This window comes from Pleurodeles waltl, chromosome 1_1, assembly GCF_031143425.1.
Source record: "Pleurodeles waltl isolate 20211129_DDA chromosome 1_1, aPleWal1.hap1.20221129, whole genome shotgun sequence".
NCBI classification, from domain to species: Eukaryota; Metazoa; Chordata; class Amphibia; order Caudata; family Salamandridae; genus Pleurodeles; species Pleurodeles waltl.
In genome coordinates this window covers 402,919,966-402,939,142 of record NC_090436.1, presented here as the reverse complement: position 1 = coordinate 402,939,142, position 19,177 = coordinate 402,919,966, and the positions used below count along the sequence as shown (strand labels likewise).

The 19,177-nt window shown below is 44.7% G+C and overlaps 1 protein-coding gene across 4 annotated transcripts in view; it reads left to right on the top strand.

The window, feature by feature from the left end:
- The window catches only part of IQGAP2 (IQ motif containing GTPase activating protein 2), a 902,890-nt gene that overhangs the window by 665,728 nt on the left and 217,985 nt on the right, over positions 1 to 19,177 (top strand). The gene's annotated exons all lie outside the window — the stretch shown is intronic.

Sequence of the window (19,177 nt, the reverse complement as noted above, 5' to 3'; positions counted from 1 at the left end):
AGTTAAACAACAATTTGTGTTTTTCTACATGGATTCATCTGTGAAGGATGTGACATTAAGACCTGAACTGTTGACTTTTTGTATTTTAATATTTATTAGCTCCTACTACCCTATGTGGGGCGTTGAAGTGCTTGCCTACATGGTGGCAGGCTACTACACCATGTAGGGTGTGTGGCTGGAAAGGTTTTGCCTTTTGTTATGATCCTGTGTGAAATGTGTTTCTTCTATGTTGTGCGTGAGGGCCACCAAGGTGCAGTTATCATGTTATGGGACGTAGCATTTAGCACAGTGATGGTTGAAGCAGTTTGACAGATAGGCATATAGTTTGTTTGTCACTATGCTGGTAGTTTTGAGTGGCTGTGCAAGTTTCTTTATGGTATTTGCTATGTTCATATTTCACTTAATATATTATTGCACTGCCTTGCCCATTCTGAGATATTTTGTTTAAAGTTAATGATGCTGAGCAGGCATAGGTTAAATGGAGAAATGGTGGTGAGAGCTGCTGGGTTGGGCTTGGGTAATATCATCCCATATCTGATTGTCACTGTGTGAAGTAAAGAACCAATCCTAGCATGTTGCTAGTTGGAGTCTGCAGTGGTAGACTAGATTAAAATCCTCCATTGTCCAGCAGTATTTGGCAAATCTCTTCAGTTGTTCCATGCCTTTTCAGTTGGTGATGAATGGTTTATTGTTGATTGGAGAGAGAGCACGCTGACAGAACTGATGATTTACCGTTGTGTGACAGCTACCGCTGCCACTTGCCAGCAGGGATGTTCTTGCTCTTGTTACTGTCCAAAAGTGTACCACCGGGGGGGCTTGAGTGACTGCCCTCTTTATATCCATGAAATGTTGATGGGATCTTGTATGGTCTGCCATTTAATTTTTTTCACCCAAGGCATGCCCACTCATGTTTTCACAGGATTGTTTTCGTTTTCGGCCAAACACTTCAGTTATGCTTTTGAGCACGGGTGGGTACTCAACAGACCCCTCAGTTTTCAAAAGGGTCTCAATGAAGAAATACTCTTCCTCAACATAGTTTCACTTTATGGTGGTCTGCCACCTGTTGGGCAGTCTATGGCATGCAGTTGTGTTCTCTGGTGCCAGAACAAATTCTAATTATGCTAAGTTCTCACATAAAATTTTGCTCTGATTTACCAATTGGGGTGAAATATGGGGAATAATGTTTAGTGTTGGTTCCTCCTGCTTATGCTGGAGGTTGTTTGATACTAAGGCAGAGCTGCCAACTTTTGAACTGGGGAACCAGGTTCGAGCCTAGGCATGTGCTCCGAATCCTGTGATTCTGGGCACATCACTTAATCTCCCTGTGCCTAAAAAATGAATGTGGCCTTGTGTTATTGTAACCAGTGCTCATGTAAAGCGCTCCAGTACCTTTGGGTCGAGTTCACTCTCTAACTGCAAACAAAAAAAAAGAACGTAAAGCACCTCAGCTCTGTTCCAAAAACTCTACATTTAAAGGGTAGAATGTTAGTGCTTTCACAACCTATTTTGTTGTGATCTTAGCTTATTAAGCTATTATAGTCCATGGGCAAAACATATTATGGCCGCTGTTGAATTTGGATTTTATTGCTGTGGTAATTATCACGTCCAATAAAATCTAACAGCACTGTGTTTGGAATTTATGTGATGCGCTAATTATCACCTGTTATGATTTGTGCCCCTAAAATAGGGCCTACCATATGGATTTTGGTGCTAACTGCATCTAAACCCTCATGTCCTGGTACTCAGGAATGTTTTCCTTGTTAAATATCAGCGAGTATGACCTGCTGCAATTTATCTAGAGGATGCAGATTTTATCGCACCTGGTGTTTACCGGGTGCGGTAAAATCGGCCTAGCTCCCAACTCGGTTGCGTGGTAAGAGGCGTCACTGCATATACCAGAATTTACTAAAGTCTTTGTGAGAGAATAAGGTATGTTTATATGAAAAAACTGCAGAAAATACAATGGTGAAATAGAGCATGATTTGCTGCTTTTATAATTCTCTTTGAACAAATATGCCATATTACATATAAAGTGTAGTGTATTAGCATAGGTTGAGTGTACCTCCGTTTCAGTTATCGGGGATGTAGTTAGGCCCAAGTGATGGCTTGTTAATTGGAATATATGCGGGAATGATACCAAACATAAATGTTTATTTTATGGCATTTTTTTCTGGTATCTCCTTAAAAAGAGTAGTCCCTGTTCAGACCTTTGTTGTATGTGGACCAATATTATAAGGGGAGTAAGGTGCAATGTATCAATAAAAAAGTGGTGCAAACCAATCCTTTGTGTTTGCGTTTATTGAACACATCTAGTGAGTCTTTAGTGTTCTACCTTTTGAAAGCTTTTCCAGGATTCTGCACCTGGTCTAAATCCGCTGTGCGCTCTGCATGGTTTTAGTATTAATCGCTTTAAGGAAGGGAGTGAAACAGAAAAAGGCTATCGTGTAGTTGAATAAATGGTACAGTGAATCCCAAGTTGTTTCCTCTTGACTGGTTCAAAGGGTAAATAAATAGGGACAATTTGCTACTAAAGGCCTTAAAATATTAACATTGTCCAAATTTTGAAGTAACCCACTTACCGGATTAAATTTCTTATAAGAAAACCTGGCTGCCAGTTCTGTATTTAGGGCCTGATTACAAGGCTGGTGATCTTGAGACGGCTGGCCTCACGGTGGCAGTCAGGACCTCCAGGATACTACTGTCTCCGCCGTCATCGGTAATCCCAACGAGTTTATGGGGGCAGAGGTCGGACTCAGCCAGGGCGGCGCTGCGTGCAGTGCTGCCCTGCTGATTACGACCTGGTTCTTGGCCAGCCTTTTCATGGCGGTACCACCGCCATGAAAAGGCTGGCAGAAAACATTTGCAGGGGGCTCCAGAGGGGCCCCTGCACTGCCCATGGACCTGGCATGGGCAGTGCAGGGGTCCCCCTGCCCAGCACCCTCGCACTGCTCACTGTGCAGACACTGAGCATTGCGAGGTTGCTGGTGCACCCTGTGTTGGCAGCATTACCACTGGCTCGATTATGAGCTAGTGACAATGCTGCCACCACTTTCCTGCTGGGCTGACAGGCGGAAACCTTTGTTTCTGCTCGTCAGCCCAGCGAGAAAGTCGTAATGGGCCCGGCGGGTAGGTAGCCAACATGGCGACAACCTCCCCATCAGAAGTTTGGCGGACGGATTATCCTGTCCACCAAACTCATAATGAGGCCCTTAGTTGTGAAGTGGTGACTTGGACATTTATCCATGAACTGCCTGAAGTAGATGTGGGTTTTCCCTCGATGTCACCTGTAAGGTGTTCTCTGCATTTTTAAACGTAGTAAAACTAAAGTGCTGATGTATTATAACAGTCCTTATTTAAAGAGCTTTTCTACCCTTGGGGCTTTGTTCGCACTATATATAGCATTACATAAATAAATTGTCCCAGTGTAAAACCCAAGGCGACTTTTGGATCTGCTTTTGTGGCATGGTTCATGGCATGTCTTCAATGAAGTATTAAATATAGTTTCCAGGCGGTCACACACTGAACCAGTTAGTTTCTCACCCACCCACCGGGACAAGCTGGTGACTCAGAGTGAGACTTGGAAGACAGTCCTCACTGCTGAAAACAATACAGGGAAAGACTCTCCCTTCTATAGAGTGCCAAGAAGAATGAGCACAAAGGGTCGGAGGCAGTACAAAACAACCACAAAATAAAGGCTACAGGAAACAAACCCTTAGATTGTAGAAATGAATACTAATAATACAACACCTTGTCCTTGAAAATATATCAAGCTTGAAACTTGAGGGACGTGGCTCTGTATAAATCTATACACAGTGACATGTGAACTGGGAGGACGGCATGTGAAGGTCGAACTTTATCCACGTGCTTTGTTGAGACAGTTTACACACTATTAAAGACAATTTATTTCCTTTGTTCTCGATTTCGTATAGGTGATGAGCAGGTTACTAAGCCTGGCGAATTCTAATACTGCTCATTCATAGTTTCAGACTCCATCTTAGATGTTTGGTGTAGGGTGAAAAGGATCCTTAATATCGGATTGAGAGCTTCCAAATGAGGTTACCTAATTTACTTGCAATTGCCATCCACTGTGGCTTTAGGGCGGTGCGACCAGTGCAGCTGCGCCTGGATGTAACGTGAGGGGCGCGGTGCATTAAAATAACTTATTGGTTTAAAAGCACCGCTGCATGGTTCCTTGCAGTCTTCAGGCAACAATAAAAATGTCACAATAACTCTAGTGATTAATGTTTCTGCTGGAGATTGTAGTTTTGTCTAGTGGCAGTTTTGAATCATCAGAAAGTAGTGCAGAGGGATAATATACCTTTCCCTCAATGAGATTTCTCTCACAGGAGACCCGGACACAGCCAAAAGGAACTTTTTCACGCAGGAATGGAAGCCGGCGCCACCTGGAGAGAAAGCTGCCTCAAGCTCAACCCCGACAAGATGGAGCTCATCATCCTCGGAAACGGCGCCTCAACTTTGGACGACTCCTGGTGGACCACATCCCTCAGCAACCGCACCCCCGCACCGACCGTGCTTGCACGCAACTTGGGAATCATCCTCGACTCCTCCCTACCCATGACCCGCCAGGTGAACTCTGTCGCCTCCTCTTGCTGGATACACACTGCAAACTTCGGAAGATCTTCAGATGGATACCAGCAGACTGTCGCAGGACAGTTACCCATGCATTAGTCATGAGCAAGCTCGACTACGGCAACACCCTCTTTGCCGGCACTTCAACTAGGAACATCAAAAAACGTCAATTAATCTAGAACACTGCCGCCAGACTCATTTTGGACCTCCCTCGCCGAGAACACATATCCCAAAACCTGAGGACCCTCCACTGGCTACAGGGCGAGAAGTAAATCACCTTCAAGCTTCTCACCCACCCGTACTAAGTCATACACAACGCAGGACCATCCTACCAGAACCACTGCGTCTCCTTCCACAACCCTGCCAGATCCCTCCACTCTGTCCAGATGGCCCTGGCCACCATCCCTTGCATCTGCAAAACCACCGCCGGAGGACGATCTTTCACCTACATTGCAGCAGTGAGCTGGAACAACCTCCCCCTGCACCTCAGACAAAGCCCGTTGCTCACCTTCTTCAGGAAGAACTTCAAGACGTGGCTCTTCGGATGAGGCCCCTTCCCCCAAAGCGCCTTGAGACCCTCATGGGTGAGTAGCCAAGCTCTACAAATATTGATTGATTGATTGATTGAATGTGCCTGCTGCAAAGAAAGTGAACCATGCAGATCACAGAACTGTGTGTGAGGGAACTATGAGTAGCGCTATAAAAAAAATTAAATGTATATCGGAAAGGGGCTATGGTGAAATGAGGGATACTGTTGGAGGGTGGTAGTGAGGGAATTCACGGAGAAGGAGGGCAATGTAGGGCATCATAAACGGCTAAAGCCAGCCCTGTTGCTGTCAGTCTAATGATTCAATGGACAGTCTGTATAAACTCCTCAAAACACTGATGCGCTTTCCTCATATGTCCTGAATTATTTTCGCCTTCCTGCTCCATGTACTGTTAAGCTTGTGCAGCAAACTAGTCCTATGTGACAAAAAAAGTCTCTCTCTCAGTGCTCTTGAAATGTAGCAGTTATTCTATTCATTGCTATTTTATTTTCTTCCACTCACTGGCTAGTGGCGATTCACCCAAATAGGTGTTAAACTGTTATTCACAACTTTTTCCCTTTTGCTCCAAGGGTCTGATGTGGTGCAGCAGCTGCTCCACAGTGGCAGTGTTGCACAGCTCTAGAGACACTGAGTTTTTTGTGGTAAGTCCTGAGGGCAAAACAACAGAGAATACAACAGTTTATATTGTAGGAAACTGGCCTGGAGTGTTGTGAGCACCTATGGTCTTTTCACCTTATACCAGGTCCAGATATCCCTTATTAGTGAGGTGTAGACAGTGTCTAGGAAGCCAGGCCTCTCTAGAGGTAGCTGTGGATGAGCAGCCAAGACTTATCTAGGAGACATGCAAAGCTTATGCAAACCCACTACAGTCACACAGCACTTACACACATGAAAGAACCACACAGCGTTACAAAAATAAATGTACCTAATTATGGTAACACAAATACTAAAATACTATAGAGGCAATATTATTTTAGCAGGTGAATAAAAACACTATTATATACACATTATAAGTCAAGAATTGGCATAGAAAGCAATAGAAAACATTGACATAGCAGAATAAATTGAGACCTTAGGGGGAGAACAAACCATATGCTAAGTAGGTGAAATACAAAAGTCAGTCCCCTACCCAAGGAAGTGGAATCTGTATAGGGGCGCTAGAGGAACTAGGAACCCCAAAAGGTCAATACTAGCGTGCCTCCCAGCGACCAAGAGAGAAAAGTATCTGGTTTTACCCCAAACCCACAGGTAACTTTTGGAAAAGGACTGTGCAAAACCCAAGCAAGACTGGAAGGAACAAAAGGAGGATTCTGACATACGAGGACCTACAAATGAAGGGGACCAAGTCCAGTTCAAGTTGGAATGTCCGGTTGGGGCAGGAGACACACTACCCACCCTTCTGTAGATGCAGGACCAGGTCGATGGTGAAGACAAGGAGTCAGTTATGCAGCACAGAAGCAGGCGAAGAGTTCCAGAAGTGATGCAGACGATGTCTCACGTCGGAGGAAGAGTTGCAGTCAGTCAGTGGTGTGGAAAAACCACCAACAACCCTTTGCAAAGGCAAGAGTTGCAGATGAAGAGTTGCGGAGCTGCCGGGGACCAGGAAGGTCCAGGGAGACTCAACCCAAGGACATGAGTCCCAGGTGACCCTCAGCAGTGAGGAGAGTTGGAAGACAAGGATGCAGACCCCACAGAAACTCGCAGGCACAGGAGTTGCAGTGAGGCCCACTCAACACACTTGAAGAGGAGTCCCACGTTGCTGGAGGAGCAGGCAGGAGACTGTGCATTGCAAGGAAGAGTGCTGGAGGCCGGGGCTACAGGGATCCAGAAGATCCCCTGGAAGAAGAATCAACAGGCCTTGGCAGTTGCAAGAGTCGAGGTGCACAGGGGTACTGTTCTGCAAGGAGAGGCAAGGGCTTACCGTTTCCCAAGTTGGACAGCTGGTAGAGGACGGAGGGGACCACTCCAGACAATGACCTGTGTTGCAGGATCCATGCAGTTTTGCAGGAGAGAAGATCCACGCAACCGGTCTTCATTGCAGTTGGTGCCTGCAGATGCAGGGGAGTCCCTCCTTCACTCCAAGGGAGACTCCCTCTTGCTTCTGGTGCAGGATGAAGACTCGTCACCCTCAGAGGATGCACAGACAAGGAAATCTTGCAGTTGGTGGAAGGAGCTGGAGAAACAATGTTGCAAAGCAGAGTCTTCACTGGAGTTGCAGATTGTCTGTTCCTGGAGGGTCCAGTTGCAGTCCCAGTTGCCAGAAGGTGAAGCAAATGATGCAGAGGAATCCTGCTGGAATCTTGTACATCGAATCTGAAGACCCACCATAGACGGAGGCCCTAAATAGCCCAGGAAGGGGGATTGGTCACATAACAGGGTGACCACCTATCAGGAGGGGGCTGTGACGTCACCTGCCTGACCTGGCCACTTAGATGCTCCCAGGGGCCTCTGCCCACCCTGGATTCAAGATGGCAGAATCAAGTGGCCACCTGGAAGAGCTCTGTGCACTAGCCCTGGGGTGGTGATGAACAGGGGAGTGGTTACTCCCCTTTCCATTGTCCAGTTTTGCGCCAGAGCAGGGACCGGGGGTCCCGGGACTGGTGCAAACCTGTTTATGCAAGGAAGGACACCAAATGTGCCCTTCAAAGCATACCGGTGGCTTTAGGAGCTACCCCTCCCAAGCCATGTAACACCTATTTCCAAAGGGAGAGGGGGGTTGCCTCCCACTCCCAAAGGAAATCCTTTGTTCTACCTTGCTGGGCTTGAGCTGGTCAAGCAGCAGGAGCTTTGCTTTACAGCCACTCCCTACCCCTCACAGTCTGCCTATCGCCCCTTATGTGGCTATGGAAGGGGTGCTCAACCACGTCCAATCCCCTCCAGCTACTGGGCCTTGCATGGCTGCGGACGCGGGATCCCACATGCTCAAGGATCAGGGAGTCAGCGATCCACCCAGCCACCTCCACCCCCGCCGCAGCCTCCAAACCTTCCTAGTCCGTTGCTCCATCTTGGACTAGTTGGTGGCAGGATCTGCCATCACCTGCCCAACTGGTGAGTCCAACACAACAGACAGGTGGGTTTTGTAAATAGTCTGAAGAGGCTACTCCCTCCCCTTCAAGACTGCCCCTCCGACCATGCCACCATCCTATGATCAGATGGCAGAGGATCACGTGGCGCTTCTCTGCGAGGATGCTACGGCTCTCTTGGCCAAGGGAGCCATAGAGAGAGTCCCTGTGCCAGAACTAGGTCATGGTTGTTATTCCCACTACTTCCTGGTGCCCAAAAAGGACAAGGTCCTCCGCCTTATCCTAGACCGCCAGTCCCTCAATCTCTTCCTCAGAAAAGAGAAGTTCAAAATGCTCACTCTGGCTCAGGTCCTGTCTGTGCTGGAGACTGGATGGTAGTGTTGGACTTGTAGGATGCCTGCTTTCACATTCCCATCCTTCCTGCCCTTAGACTTGCGATTCGTGGTATGTCACGAGCACTTTACGTTTACCGTGCTCCCCTTCGACCTTACCAGCATCCCTCGGGTGTTCATGAAAGTGATGGCGGTGGCCGCAGCTCATCTCTGTTGGCTAGGGGTTTCAGCCTTCCCCTACCTCGACGACTGGCTGTTGAAGGTGGGCTTGGCCAAGGCTGTTGTCTCCCACCTCAAGACTACGGCGAACCTCCTTGCATGGAGATTGCGCAGCAGCAGTTGACAGCTTTCGACCTTCGTCCGAAGTCTGCAATGTTATTGTGTCAGCCAGGCGTCACTCCACCAAAATGGTACATGCCTGTCATTGGAACAAATTTGTGGCATGGTGTACCAACAAATCTGTTGATCCCCTTTCTGCACTTCTGGCTGAAGTTCTCCTGTTCATCCCCTGTCTTGCCCAGCAGGCCTCTGCTTTGGGCACCCTTAAAGGCTATCTGTCTACCATCTCTGCTTTCCTTAAACTGCCAGATCAACCATCCTTGTTCAAATCTCCCATCTTTGGGAGGTTTCTTGAGGGACTCACTCACATGTTCCCACCTGCCTGTTCATAATGCTGCTGTGGGATTTTAACCTGGTGCTTACATACCTTGTGTGCTCCCTTTGAGCCACTACATAATTGTCCCCTGCGGCTTCTCACTCTGAAAACTGCTTTTCTTATTGCCATCAGCTCCGCTTGCAGAGTGAGCGAGCTTCAAGCTCTTTCTTCAAAACCTCCATTTCTGTCCGTCTAGCCTGACAAAGTGTGCTTTGTACCAGAGCCTCTTTCCTCCCTAAAGTGGTCATGCCCTTTCATGTAGGCCAGTCCGTCACTTTGCCTACTTTTTACGTGCAACCACATGCTTCTCACGAAGAGGAGAGACTCCACCGTCTGGATCCAAAAAGAGCATTGGCGTTCCACCTCGATAATACAAAAGATTTCCAGTTGGACGATCAACTCTTTGTAATTTATGTGTGTGCGAAGAAGGGATGGGGGTGCGGAAGCAGACCATCTCTCAATGGGTTGTCCTCTGCATCAAAATGTGCTACGCTTTAGCAAAGAAGCAACCCCTTCAGTGTTTGAGTGCTCATTCAGCCAGAGCAACTGCTGCAACATCAGCGTTATCATGCGAAGTTCCAGTCCCGGACATCTGCCAGGCAGCAACGTGTGCATCTCTCCACATGTTCACAAAGCATTACTGCTTGGACAGTCACATCAGCAGAGACCACTACTTTGGCCGTTCGGTCCTGCAGGACTTTTTAGTTTGATCTTGGTTACTACCCCACCGCTGAGGATGGTATTGCTTGCGTATCTTTTCTAAGGTAAGGAATCTGCAACTGGAAGTCTCTCTCAGATGAACAAGTTGCTTACCTTCGGTAACAAATTAACTGGTAGAGACATATCCTAGTTGCAGATTCCTTACCAACCTCTGCATCCTCCCCGCTTGTGAACTGATCTCTAGGGACAGGGACTCCCTTTTCAGGGCCCTAGTTCTGGCGCACCAATATCAGTGTGCTTCCTGGCTCTGCACTACTAGTGTGGAAAGTCATGAAAAGAAACTGACATAAGCTCACCGGGGTGGTGCCTATTACTACCATGATGTCATCACAGTGATCACGACGCCAATGACACACGCGGTGTTGACCAATGCCACCTGACGGTATGCAAGGGTACTGCTCGAAGAAAAATCTCTGGATCCAGTCTGCCGCTAGGAGGAAATTCTAAGGTAAGGAATCTGCAACCAGAATATGTCTCTACCATATAATTAGTTACCAAAGGTAAGTAACTTGTTCTTTAACTTGCCTATAAGTCCGTAATATTTGGAAACCGAAGGGTGCGCAGGGCCTGTAAGGTAAATGTCACTAGGGGGGCTACAGCACCCATTAGGCCACCCACTGCAGTAACAATGCAGACATGAATGCAATTCTGCTATGTGTAGCCTGACTCTGCACATGTTAAGTTCAGTCCTTCAAAATAACCCCTTTTGACAGGCCAAAGTCCTCCTTATAAATATTAAGAGGCACCTCTAAGTAGGCCTTACTGCCCATTAGGCAGCATGCATGATATTTAAAAGTAGGACATGCAGACGTTTAGTGTTATAAATGCCCTTACAGTGAAAAGGCCTTAAAGGCTGTTTTCACTGTTGCAGGGTTGTCTATTCCATAGGAAACACTGGAATACAATATTAAATGTAATATTGCTACATTCACATAGGAAAGAGCTACTAAGCTAAATCTTGGACTTTTTTTATGTGAATTACAAGCTCAATTCATTGGTAAAGTCAGATTTGTAATAAACATTTCAGAACAGGTACTTTTTGAAAGTTGCTTTTTACCTTCCCAAAGCTTCTAATAGCCCAAGTGCATGAACTTCCAGCTGTCACCTAAGAACTGAAAAGCCCTTTTTATGAGATGTGAACTTCCTCCCAGAGTTGGGACAAAGGCCTTGGTTGTGAGAAGGTGACCTGTTTCTCTGGTAGATGAACTTCTGGACCAGGAACTTAATTAACCTCAAAGAAGCCTACCCTGTCAAAGACAGATGCAGCTAACACCTGGGCCTGCCCCCTTTCTTCGTTTCCCTAGCCAGTCAGGCACCAAGCCCAGTGGAAAAGGAGCGGGCCCCCAAACTGGTTTTCAGTGACCACAGAGGAGGAGTTGCTCATTTCAATGCTCCATGGGGGGTACAGGAGCTCTGCATAGGGAAAAAAAGGTTCTGCCGTATTTGTTTTGGGCTGTGGGACTGTTTGCAGTAGGGCACACAGAAAGTAGAACAAAACAGAGTAGGGTAACTTACCCCTGGCAACAGTTACCCCATTGGTTAGATAGTGGTCAGAAGTTGCCACCATCCACGGGCTGGTGCTAGGCATAAATGTGGCACCCACATTACCTTCCTTAGAACACTTTCTGGATTTGTAGATGAATAGAAAATAACTGGATCTGCTGTCTGTGACCTGAAAAGAGCCACGAGGTCTGGACCTGTTCTCCCTCTTGTACCCAGGACAAAATAGTAGACTCCAAGGGTAATAAGATTGACCTCCTATTCAGCTACTAGGACACAACAAGGTCTCTTTTCCTGCCTTCCTAGATGACCAGTTTAAACTGGATCCACCTGGAACCTGCTGCAGGCTTCTGTCAGAGTGAGTGTTGACCTTCAAGTGCTGTCCTCAAGGTCCTGGACCCGTGGCTGGTGTCAAAGTGTTACTCTTAAGAAATCATGAAACCTGGGACTAAGAAGGTTTTGCCAACATTTTTCCCTGAGTACTGGTGATGATAAACTGGGACCAACCTGCAAATCTCACCCAAATAAGGTGTATCACCACTAGGCCAAAGATTCCCGTAGCTTCTGCTAGGTTTTCCACCAAAGCAGCAAATCTGATACAACAGGATCTTCTGGAGAAGGCATCCAACCTTGTGCAGCCCTATTCGGCAACAACCTGTTGCCTTGCCCCACTTAGGATTTTTGACTTTCATTCCGAAGGCAAAACCTTAGACCAGGTAGAACCCGGTATGTATAAATGGCTTGTGTTCCATCACAGTCGACCTTGACTTGAGCCTAGGTGCTGGTCAACCACAAGCAGATAACGAGTTGGCACGGAGAGCTTTTAAGTGCTGTTTTGAACCTTAAGCTTTAAAAGTTCAAAATTACTGTTCCCCTTATTGGATTTTTGTTGTTTTGTGTCATTTTATATATTGAAATGTACTTTACTTTTCCAAATTGTTTGGGATTTTTTAGGCTTGTCTGCTCTGTGTCATAGTTACCAGGCGGTTGAGCTTAGGTTAATTTAGTGACTTTGAGGGTTCACCCTGTCATTAACATTATGGTGATGATGAGAAAATGTACCTAATTTACAGGAAAATCCTACAGATGAAAACAGCACTAGAATTTAAACTGTGGTGTATAACCAGTGGAAGAAGGATAGATCACTGACTAAATTAAATGTTCTGTAATTCAAAAAGATCTCCAGTATTTTCATTAAACTGCATAATCCCTATCATTCACAAAATAGCTTTCAGTCCAGCATTTGCCCATTATCACAGGCCTGGACACTTTCTGAATATACTGTTTCATATTTTTCTCTAACAGTCCGTGAAAGAGATTAAGGGGGTTATTCTAACTTTGGAGGAGGTGTTAATCCGTCCCAAAAGTGACGGAAAAGTGACGGATTTACCACCAGCCGTATTACGAGTCCATTATATTCTATGGAACTCGTAATACGGCTGGTGGTATATCCGTCACTTTACCATCACTTTTGGGACGGATTAACACTCCTCCAAAGTTAGAATAACCCCCTAAATGTTATGTCCAAGATAGTGTGAACTTTCTTTAAAAAAAAAAATACTCCACCAGCTCGCAGTATATGGTAATTCTTTACAATGTAGTATTGGCATTGGACGTCTATATACTAACTTCATACTTTTAGAATGTGCATGCAGTATTTAACCAATGAATCAGAAGGATCTATTAAATCGTTCGCCAATAAATTACTGGAAATAATAATTATTATTTAGAAAGACTCGCAGACTAGTGAAGTGGTCATAGGTTCAAATGTGACCCCATTGGTGGATGACTTTTAGAGGAAGGAATTTGTAGAACAGAATTCTGCAGAAAATCGAGAGGTCAACCAACTTAGACTTTTACAGCCCTAGAATTCTTCTCACTTTGAAAGGAAGAAATAAGTTTCTGGAGAGTAAATGAATAAAGACGGGCAATAAATGGCAATCTACAATAGCATAAAAACAACCTATTAACCACCTTCAAGATACCAGCAAGGATATTTGAAACCGTTTATTCCAATATCTGCCTAAAATGGAATATATTCTTTCTTAAAATTGTTGAAGTATTACCAGTGCTTAATTTGTAAATAAAGAGGTGCCGGTGCTCAAAGCCCTTCTCTTAAACACGAGACTGCTGTAATTAAATCTGCCAGCACTGAATACTGAGGCATCATAATCCTTAAACCATCTCGGGCCTCTTCAATCCATTTACGGCCACCCCTGCCCCTTCAGCTCATCCTGCAACTTTTTACTTTCTCCCTTTGACGCTTTTTCGTTTTTCCTTCTTCCGTCTTTCTCATATGTGTCTTTTACTCGCAGCACATGCTTGAAGCATAAGAATAAGCCCCGACCCTCACAAATAAGTGCCGGTGCTCAGCTCCGGAAATAACAAGCACAAATTAAGCACTTAGTATTACCGACAAACATAGGTAGAATCCATAGAGAAAGACTGCTCAGGTGACAAATGTACTGGCTGGAAGTGCCAGACGCAGTGGAACCAAATGGAATAAATTAATCAATGGATTTGAAATTATTTTTTATTAATAATTGTTAACATTTAAATAGTGATTTTTGACTTTTTGTTATAAACTAGAACAAAGACTTGTAGCATGGCAGGTTAAATGATATACCGAGAAAAATGTGCTTGCTTCTTTGTTCAAAATGGGACGCTGATGTGCCACCTGGTTGCAAGCACTGCATTGTGATTCAGGTTTGAGATCACTAGAGGCAACGTAAAATAGAAATAACTTTTGTTGAAGATCAGTCTAATCCATTAATTGTATGTGTTCTTGGTTTCTTTGCCGACTTGATGTTATTGCACATCTTGAGGAAAACGTTTGCCCAGGAATGCACAGAGGAATACAAATCTAATAACCGTTTAATACAGAAATTATCATAATAGATTGTTGACGTTTTTGAATGGATTTACAAAACTAAGCACTGGTTATAAAAGCGAAAATTGGAAATGAAGATTGGCAAGTTTAATTATCACTTTCAGTGCGGTGTTCGAGAGAGAGAAGGTTCATATCCTGAAAGGGGTTGACTTGTTAGAGAGAGTATGGTTGCGACTGTTTGGTCTCCACTCTGAGAAAACACCATAAAATGAGTGAAATTAGATGTTTAGTTTGAATAACACAATTAATTTCATATTGGTCCTCTTTTCTGGTTTAACGCGTGCACTAGCATAATAATGACAATTCTTGGTAAATGATGGCTGCCCATAGCATTTGATGCCCTTGCAGAATTTCTCTAGGTGTGGTGTGAAAAGGACAAATCAATCTTTGTGGATCAGACCATAAATTAAAAGTTGGCATTACAGGCCAGATTGTACTTGGTAATCTTTTCTATAGGTAATTGGATTTATTTTTCCAAAATAAAAGTATTTTGGTAAAAACTGACAAGCTAATGTTTGCATGCAAAATTAATGTATGTCTGTCTGAGGTTCTGTCTGAACCTAAAAATCTGACTAATCAATCAATCAATCATGGATTTGTGAAGCGCGGCTAATCACCCAGAGAGTCCCACCTCTGCTGTCAGTGGCTTGAGCCTTTTCTTTTCCCGCCCTGCGTTTTCCAAAGTGATTCTCAGTAAGGCCATGTGACAATTAATCTCCTCAAAGAGATAGAATGAAAGGAATGGAAGTGAAATGTCAAAGTGAAAAAAGATGTATATTGTAATCTCCACGGCGGTCGTGTGCATCAGACTGCTCCAAGCCGTCCTGCACACGAGCCAGGAAATGCCTCTTGTGCAGGACCCAGAGGGATTCCCTGCTGCAAAAAGCAGCCCAGGGAGGTGGGTAAGAGCTTCCCCACCTTCTTACAGTTTTTTGTTTTTTAGGGAAATTAGTGCACATAGGGCAGCAGGGATCCACTCCACTAGACACCAGGGAGGGGGAGTGGCTCTTTGGGGAAGAGTTTAAGACCCCTGTAATTTTTTGGCACAATTCAGTCTTTTCTGTCCCAGATATGGGCAATAGCTCCGATCTGCTCTCCCCCCACCCCCTTGATGAGGTCCCCCAAACCCCTAGGAGGGTGGGGGGGCAGAAAGCCCACTAGGCACCAGAGATTTTTTTCTTGAATATGTAGGGATGGGGGACTGCCCAAAATGGGCATGCCAATGCCCCTAACCACCCAAACACAAATGAGAACAGTCATCCTAACCCCGCTGAGAGGCAAATGGGGATTATTACCCCTGATCTGCCTACCCCCATTCCCAGAGGATGCAGAAATACACCAGGAACTATTTTCTTTTTGTTTGAGTAGGGATGAGGGCTGCCACAAGTGGGCATGGCAATGCCCCTACCCCCTTCACTTCTGAAAACGAAACATGTAGGGCAGTCCAGGGTGGTGTGCTTCACATGCACTCCAACCCCCCCCCCCCCCCCCCCCAACCTCCAACTTTGCCTGAAATCACTTATTTTCCCTACATTTCTGTGATGGAAACTTCCGGAATCCACAGGAATCCACAAAATTCCTACCACCAGCATTGCTCCAGCTGTACCAATAAAAATTCTGCCCCATTTGTATGGGTGCCAAAACCAGAGTCAGCCTAAAAACGTATGATAAAAATCTACGCTTTTGGACACACTTCGGTAACCTTCCCCACCTCCAATTTCGACATGTTTTGGGCCCTTCCAGAAATGTGAGGTAAATGTGTTTTGTTAGACAAACATTGAGGTTTGCAAGGGATTCTGGGTAACAGAACCTGGTAAGAACCACATAAGTTTGTCGGGAGACTTGGGGTTATACTGGGTGGAAGGAAGTTTGTGGCTCCCCTCATATTCCAGAACTTTCCATCACATAAATGTGAGGAAAATGTGTTTTGTTAGTCAAATTTTGAGGTTTGCAATGGATCTAGGGTAACAGCACCTGGTAAGAGCCATACATATCACCCCACCCTGGATTCCCCTAGGTGTCTAGTTTTAAAAAATGTACAGGTTTGTTAGGTTTCCCTGGGTGCCAGCTGAGCTAGGGCCGAAAATTCACAGCCTGGTACATTGCAAAAAAAGGTCCGTTTTGGATGGAAATATGTGATAGGTCCATGTTGCGTTTTGTTGGAGACTTGATGGAATACTGAGTGGAAGAAAGCTTGTGGCTCCCCTCAGATTCCAAAACTTTCCATCACAGAAATGTGAGGAAAATGTTTTGTGTTAGGCAAAGTTTGAGGTTTGCAAGGGATCCAGAGTAACAGAACCTGGTAAGCACACAAGTCACCCCATCCTGGATTCCCCTAGGTGTCTAGTTTTAAAAAATGTACAGGTCTGTTAGGTTTCCCTGGGTGCCGGCTGAACTAGGCCCCAAAATCCACAGCTAGGTACATTACAAAACAGATTCATTTTACAGTGGAATAATGTGATGTGTCTACGTTGCGTTTTGGGCCATTTCCTAACGCGGGCACTAGGCCTACCCACACAAGTGAAGTACCATTTTTATCAGTAGACTTAGGGGCTTACAGAATAGTAGAACAAGTATTATTACGAGAGTGTGTAAGAAAAAAGTCATTTTGAAAAATGCCCTCTAATTCACATGCTACTATGGGTACCCCCAGATTCGGAAATGTACAAATAACCACTCCTTCTAAACTCCATATTGTGTGCCCAATTTAGAAATACATAGGTTTCCTTGATCCCTATTTTTCACTGTTGATATTTTACCAAGTGAATTGCTGTATACCCGGGACATAATAAAAAACCATTGCAAGGTGCAGCTCAGTTATTGGCTCAGGGTATATAGGGTTCTTGGAGAACCTACAAGTCTTATATATCCGTGCAACCAGAAGGGTTTGTCGGATGTAATGGTATGTTGCTTTTGAAAATCTACCATACTTAGAAAAATGTACATATGAAAATGTAGACGCAAGTGGCTGGTTTTTTCCAGCTCTATTTCATTATTTTGTATTTCAAGTGTTACCTTGTTTACTAAAATTGTGAAGGATCTGACCCCTTGCTGAATTCAGTATGCTGCCTACTTTTCAGAAATGTATAGCTTTCCAGGATCCACCATTGGTTTTACACCCATTTCTATCACTAACTGGAAGGATGTTAAAAGCACAAAAAAGAGGAAAAATGGGGTATATCCCAGTACCATGCCAAACTGTGTTGAAAAATGTGTTTTTCTGATTCTAGTATGCCTGTTCCTGAAAGCTGGGAAGATGGTGATTTTCGCCCTGCAAACCCTTCTTTGACACCATTGCATGGAAAAAAACACAAATGCTTCCTTCTCCAGCACTATTTCCCATTTGTCCCAAAAAACACATTTCGCTATATTTTGGCTAATTCTCAGTCCCCTCCAGGGGAATCCACAAACCCTGGGTACCTTTAGAATCCCCAGGATGTTGGAAAAGATGGCCAAAAAAAGGCTTAGCAGTAAAGGGGCTAATGTGCTTGTGTCATCTGTGGCGATGGTTTTTAATTTGTGTTTCAGGGACCCTTGCTGGTCCACAAAGCCTACTCAGGAAGTCTGTGACTGCTTTGAAAATTAAATAATATTAACAGATTAATAACGTGTATATAAATAAAGAAGTAAAATTGAAATTTTTAAAACCCTCTGTAAATGTGTAGAAATTTGAAATTGGACTCTAAAAATTAAGTTGTTATCCTTGGGAGTAGTGCAAGGGCACGAAACAGAATATAGTATTGATAATGTATGTTCTCCAATTGAATTTAGAAAAGCTCCAACCTTCCCAATTCAGTTCTGATTTGTTTTTCATATTTGTGAATGAAATAAGCATTTTCATCATTAGTGTATTTGCTTGATGATGCTTGTTTCTATATTTTTAGCATATTGTTTTGTGTTCAAATCATCAAAAATGCTTAGGCAGGGGTCCCCGGCTTCCAGTAGTGACTCAGGTGGAGTTCAGAGAGTCCAGTAATGATCAAGCGGGGGTCCATAAGAAAGACAAATCTATGGTTTTGAGACCTATATATGGAAACTGTGCTGTAAATTGCACTATTTTGACACATTTGTTAAAAATGTTTTATTGATCACCTTACCGCCTTCGAACCTTCCAAGTCACCTCCCACCAAAACTAGTTTGGGAGAGGATTAGTTTTGCGCAGTTCCAGTACATTTTTCATGATAACTACAATCAAGGTGGGTGCAAATGTGATACATCCGTTGGCTTTCTTTGCAGAGAAACAAAAGATTTTTGTGTATGTCCAAGGTCTCACATATCTGAGCACCTTTCATATACACTCAGACTCTTGCAGAAGCTTAAACTGCTGATTAGCACTTCAGTCTCCGGTGCTTTCAGTCATTTACAAGCATCACACTTTACCAGAACATCTCCAGTGTCTAGGAGTCATTAGTTTCACTGTTGTGTGTACTTTTCAAAAGCACTTACGCCAACCAGTAGATAGTACTGAGTGTTCCCCTTGAGGCCTTAATACTGGCTCGCCACTGCCTCACAATTGCTTATGGACACGATATGCTTTCTGCATGGATGCCTTTTTGACTGTTATAGTGATTACTCACAGTGTTTTCATTTAAACAAATATGTATCGTTGTCCACTACAGACGTATGTGCCACGCTTGAAGGGACAGTCAGCCTGCACTCACTCACGGAGGGTGTTATTTCCAAGCAGTTTTCTCTTCTCCCTGGGTCGAAACTTAGTGTTCTATTTAGCTTGCTTTGTATTGGCCCATTAGAGGGGGCTTTCCACGTTAACTGCTGCAAAGACAGTGTTCAGTTAAAGAGTGCTCTCGCTCATCGAAGAGGTCGAGTAACAGTGGAGCAATGGGCTAGGCTGACTTGAATGGTCGCCATCATACCCTTGATTGTAGTCACCTCAGCTGTGCGCCACAGGATGAGCCGCA